We start from the raw sequence: 6,439 nt of genomic DNA, 5'->3' as shown, positions 1-6,439 counted from the left end.
ATCCTATTTGACAAGTCTTGTTATGTTATGGAAGCAACAAATTTACGATATTTTCTTTCAGATACACGAAAATAGGCCACTGTACTCAAATATGCCAATGTGACAAATCATTCTTAATTGCAGTCTCTTCGACATTAGATAGACATCAAGAGTTTATGTACATTATATTATTTTCCTAGTAAGAAGAGGTTAAACGTACTGGAAATTGTGTTTTTTAGAATGCTATTACCTCCATATCGGTGTGGTGCTGTTTTTTTTTTTTTCATTTTGTAAAGCATATATACATCCTAGATCATGATCTAGAATATACCCTAGATCATATATAACACAGATCAGCCAAGCTTATATTAAATTTGCACGCAACTGGAAAATAACGGACGCTATGCGTCGCTAGTGTCGAGAAATGAGCTTGCGATAACCAACACTAGATGGCAGAGTACCTGAAAAGTACATAGAGTAATACGACTGTGGGATGACTTTTTTACGTCATGCCACCTCCAAATGTCTTTCTCATTGTAATGTGAGGTTATGTTACAATAAGACACTGATGTATCGCTAAATTGTAGACTGCAGAAGCTTGTTTTACCCAAATTCATCAATACACATAGATGACATTTTGGTACATGGCTGATATAATGTTGTTGCGTTCAATATATAATCTGTCATCATTTGATGATCGATATCTAACTGTTTTTAATTTTCAGTATACAATACCTCACTAGCAACAATTATCACAAAATACTAAAAAGAGCAGATTTGTCTGCGTTTGTTGAATGCACATCATGATGCTCACGAAAAGGCACTAATTTATTTTGTTTGTACAAGATTACAATTTTTGAATATGAAGGAAAAGCAGGTATCCCTCTTCTGAAATTTATCCGAAAGGGGAAGAATTACAACTCCCTCCCCCAAACATTTTTCCTCTTTTCTAGGCCTACATGTTTTCATTTTACAGGTGTATTATATGATGCGATATTGAAGCAGATAAATAATAACTGTACGTTTCTCGTCCACATTAAATTCAACGTGTTCATAATGTAGGCCTGATATATGGCTTCATGTAGGCTACACAGCTGGCAGTTTTCTTTTTCCGAATAAGCGGTCGTACTAATCATTTTCTTTTCATCTGAACTATTGCTAGAATATGCGTTTGTGTTTTTATTTGCTCTATGTTGTTAAATAACTACTGAACATCGTCTTTGGTTAACAAATTGTTCTAATATTCGTTTCATATCAGTCTTACGGTATTGAATTATGTCCATAACGTGGGCGAGATATTATCAGGCTGGAAAATTCGCTCTGAATGCATTTTTTTTTACACAATTTTCTAATTTTCAGCAGATTTACGATGCCCTGTGCGGTTTCTCTGCCAATGCAGAGTTAATTGCAATATACGGAAATTCTGTTATTTTCCTGACACTTCTATATCCGTTCTCATAAACGTACTGATTTAGATTCTTTACCCTACTGTAGGTATTTTGCGCTCTACAAATCATCATTAGTCAAATGAAATGGCCTATAATAGTTGTTTGTAACGAATTAGTAGACAACCTCAATCCCTCCTGACTGCCTCCCTTACGAATTTCTTTCTCACTTTAATCAAATTTCCTTTATACTGGTCCTTAAATTACTGAAACTAGTGCTGAGATAGTTACGGCGATTTCTGAAGTGAAAATCGTTCAATTTATGAGGGTGAAATCAAAAATAATTTTTGTAGCCTTTCCTTGTCCTTAATTGGAAATTTGAGTAACTTCATATTACGACAATATTTCTTCCTTCTTCTGCAGTTAACATGATCGCAGATGGACATTTCTAAATGAAGTTTGTTACACAGAAACCTTTGAGATAATATTGACACTTGAAGTTCTTTATGTAGTTCATCTATAAGAGTTAAACTAGCGCTGAGGTAGTTTCCTTCATACTCAGCTTATTCACCTTGCATACATGAGTCTGTAACAGGTTAGGTTTGGTCAGTGCTGGCATGGTAATTTTTTTTCTTGGTCATACACCCCACCCCTTGTTTTCTCCCTTGAAATATATTTTACTCTCCTCTCTCTATCTCTCCAATTGTCATTTAATTATTTTTTTTTTAATATTAAAGAAGAAGTAAAGAAATTGTTTTGCTTTACAATTTAATTGTACAAGTTTGATTTAAAGAATACACCATGTAGTACCACCATAGATGCACACTTGTCTCGATGAATCTTGGTGTGTATATTTGCAGCACTTCTTGTTTTTCAACCATTATTTTATATAATTCTGGATTCCAGTGCTGAAGAGGTGGATAATTTTTGTTTATGAACATCAAACAAAATACTGGTAGGTACAGTAGGAACAGCAAGAGATAATCTAAGATCTGTATAGATTTCCATGTACCTACAAAACTTAGGCACCCATATGCCGTATGGCTCCTTACAGACAAAATTTTCATTTTCCCATACGATTAATTAAAAAAAAAAAAAAATTGTAGGTTCCATACGATATATGGCCTCATGTGGCCTCCATGACAGCATTGGGGTCAGTTAGTTTAGGCACTTTTACATCTTGCATATACAATCAACTGCACCTCCACAAAAAAATTCCTTATAAATTGAACGGTTTTCACTTCAGAAATCACAGGAACCGCTTCAGTGCTACCTTCACCCAGGTAAGTAGTTAGCAGTTAATCATTTCAAAGCTCTTGTTATATTATGAAATACCATCACACAATGCTGCCAAAATAAATGTTCCCAGTGTTAAAATTACAGAGTGTAAATTTCGCTTAGGACAGTCTTTGCTCTGAAAAATTAAAGAAAACAAATAGTATATCAAACCAGCAGCTGAGACACAAAGCACCTGAAATTCGAAAGTGGTTAAAAATTTTTATATTTCGTTCTTTCTTATTTACCAGCAACAGAAGTACCAGTATCAGATTTTTTGCAGAGCTAATATCAGAGGCCCCTCCTATTAGAGAATGTTTTCAATATTATTATATTCTGGAAAACTACATTGGCATATCAACCTCCCCTCCCCCCGCCTGAATTCTGGGCTGAAGCACGAAAATTTCGAAATGTACAAACTACAGATGCGGCAGAATGTTACCACAATGGTCTTAAGCAAGAATTTTGTAAGACATATCCAAATATCTTCATGGTCATTATATGTATTAAAGTAAAACATATACTACATGTGAAGTACCTACTAAAAATGAGAGAAATAGAAATGGGAAGGACAATAAAAAAAGTGGAATGGACAAACACTAAGAAACTATTCATCTTGAATGAGTATGAACAATAGGACACTTTTTTTTGGTGCCAGTGGTATAGAATATGAAATTAAGTTGCATCAATAAGTTTTTCGAGTTTACCATTACTTTAAGTATTTATTGTCCCCCTGTTAGAAAGATGGAATTACTTCGTTTGAAACTTGATGAAATTTTATTGTACCTTATATACTATACTATATATACTATATATATTTTGATGTACCGAAGTACATATGATATTTCCATGCAGATATTCTGCGTCATCATATGATGAAAGAGTGATGGAACGGAGAAAAATTCTCTCCGGCGCCGGGATTGAACCCGGGTTTTCAGCTCTACGTGCTAATGCTTTATCCACTAAGCCACGCCGGATACAACCCCGACGCCGGTTAGAATCGTCTCAGATTAAGCTCCATCTCTTGGGTTCCCTCTAGTGGCCGCCCTCTCCACTACGTCATAGATGTCTATGAATCATTCAATATAAATGTATAAATAGGACGAATAATAATAGATTAAGTTCACATTGTTGACAAGTAACTCCATCTGTTAGCAGAACCATAAAGCATCTAATAGATGCAACAACGAAAAAAAAAATAGTATCTAAGATTGAGTAACAAACAAGTGACTATATAAGCCTAGTTTATTTTTCGAAACAAGCCTGGAATAGAGACCCAGGGCCTCTAGGATTTATTTAACGTAGTTTGAATTTAGAAAATAGACAAGCAGACTTAGAAATGAAGTAGACAAGTACCAACTGTACTTTTTTACATTTATAATTACAAGATATAAATGATAACCTCTGATTGAGGTTCTGGCTGATACCCTTCATCATATATACGTAAAGCGGACTGATACGTATATATAAATTATTAGACAGTACATTCCACTTGATATGTGTCAGAGGAACAACAATTACATCTAAAGTCTGATTAATGAAATATGTTACTAGTCAGTGATGTATGCAATGGAGAGGGAAAGGAGATGGCCACCACCCCACCCCACCCCATTATGTCCTAGTTCATTTGTTTCATGAGTGATGCCTCATTGGTGTCACTTATGAGGTTCAAACCTGTCTTTGGACTAAACAACAACAATATATTACAAGATTATATTGCCACACGAAAGTTATAGTGTTCAACTATTATTATTATTATTATTATTATTATTATTATTATTATTATTATTATTATTTTCCCTACCCGGGCCACATCTAAAGTTGGGACTCTAGTTCGCGTAGGCAGAAGTTCGCATCTGTTCCTACATAATGTTTGTATATTTCATATTTTTCAAGTATACCTATTTAACTATTGACCTTTTGGTGCAATGTAATGTAATATTTTGTGTGTATTGTTATTTTGATAAATTTCCATTTTTCTTGTAGCGCTTATCTACCATTATTTAGTATGTATATTTATACTTGGCATTTTTTTTACTGATGTGTATTTCTGTTCACAAGAGAATAAGTTTGAACAGGAAACTCAGCTCATATCACATACATTAACAGGTTTTAGCCTATATTGTCAGGTCAAGGTATGGATACCAGTATGTACCTATAAAATCGCTAAATTTAGCTACATTAATTATAGTAATTTAACTCATGATAAAACCAACCATTGTACAATTTTAACGGCAAATAAATCTTTCTACTTCAAAATATAACTTTGTAATATATACTGTATTTACTTTCACGTGTTAACATTTTAATTTTAACAAATTAAACACGTGAAAGTAAATACAGTATATATTCCGAAGTGATAAGCGTATAGTGTTAAAAGTTGTGTAACCAAGATGTATAATCAAAATATAACTTTCGTTTTACTACCAACACTGCAGTGTATGTTTAAAAGTGCTGTGAATGTAATTGTGTGGTTTTCTTGTACCATATTTAACTTTTATTTTAATCTTCATTATTCCTAACCCATATTTATCCTTCTGATCGGGAGTAGTGCATGTAAATATGTGGCGTAGAAGAGATTAGAGATTTATTTTATATATTTGTCTTTAGTTTTGATATGTTTACATTGGTATCTATATTTTTTTCAGTTAGAAATAATGTAGAGTACTTTCAAAAATTTAAATTATGGTTCATTTAACGACGCTCGCAACTGCAGAAGTTATATTAGCGTAGCCGGTGTGCCGGAATTTTGCCCCGCAGGAGTTCTTTTTTACATGCCAGTAAATCTACTGTCATAAGCCTGTCGCATTTAAACACACTTAAATACCATCGACCTGGGCCGGAATCGAACCCGCGCCCTCGAGCATATTTATGATGTTTACGTCCAAGTTCAGAGAATTCATAATCCATATTAACTTGATAGAAATAGTTCATGGTTATCCGTAGCTTCGTATCAATGCGACACTGGTGTTTAATCTCTAGACTACGTCCACGATTTCGTATTACAACTTATTAGCTTTTCAAATACAAGATAACAGCTTTTCTCTCATGCAAATGTAATCTTTCAGGTAAAGCTTCCTGTAAAGCAGATTTGAATAATTTCAAGGGAAAAATTGTTCCGGGGCCGGGTATCGATCCCGAGACCTCTGGTACGTTCAACCAGACGTCCCGGGATCGATACCCGGCCCCGGAACAATTTTTCCCTTGAAATTATTCAGCTTTTCTCTCATCGTTAAATGTTAATTTGTTTCACGTAGTAGCACAGTCTAGTATATACATTCGCGAAGCTTTATAATTGTGATGGTGCTAGGAACAATAGATTGTGCCGCATTGTCTGTAACGTGGCGATATTAGCGATCCTAGTGGTTAGCAACTATTAATGGATGCATATTCACTACATATTGAGCTTCGTGACTGTATATACTAGACTGTGGTAGTAGCTTACTTTAATGCTCGAAGCTTGCGCACGTTCGCCATTATACATCGGCTTCCCTCGTCATTGTAGAATGGATAACAGAAATATTATAAGTTTCGACTTCATTACCACAGGTATATATGATATGAGTGTGGAACATTTTCGTTATTGGAATTGCTCATTGATCTGTTACTGTTATACAAACCAAGACTTGCTCATGTTATGTTTAATTTTCGTACATAATGTTACTACAATGCAAGGTTGAATCTGAATGATAACGGCAGATTGTCTTGTGTTGAATGGTTCACTTCTTCCAACGTTAATTTTACAATGGTATGCGCGTGTTTGTTACTGTGGAAACGACGAAAGCTTTGAAATATTCTCA

The sequence above is a fragment of the Periplaneta americana genome, chromosome 16, assembly GCF_040183065.1.
Source record: "Periplaneta americana isolate PAMFEO1 chromosome 16, P.americana_PAMFEO1_priV1, whole genome shotgun sequence".
NCBI lineage: Eukaryota > Metazoa > Arthropoda > Insecta > Blattodea > Blattidae > Periplaneta > Periplaneta americana.
This window is presented reverse-complemented; position numbering follows the sequence as displayed.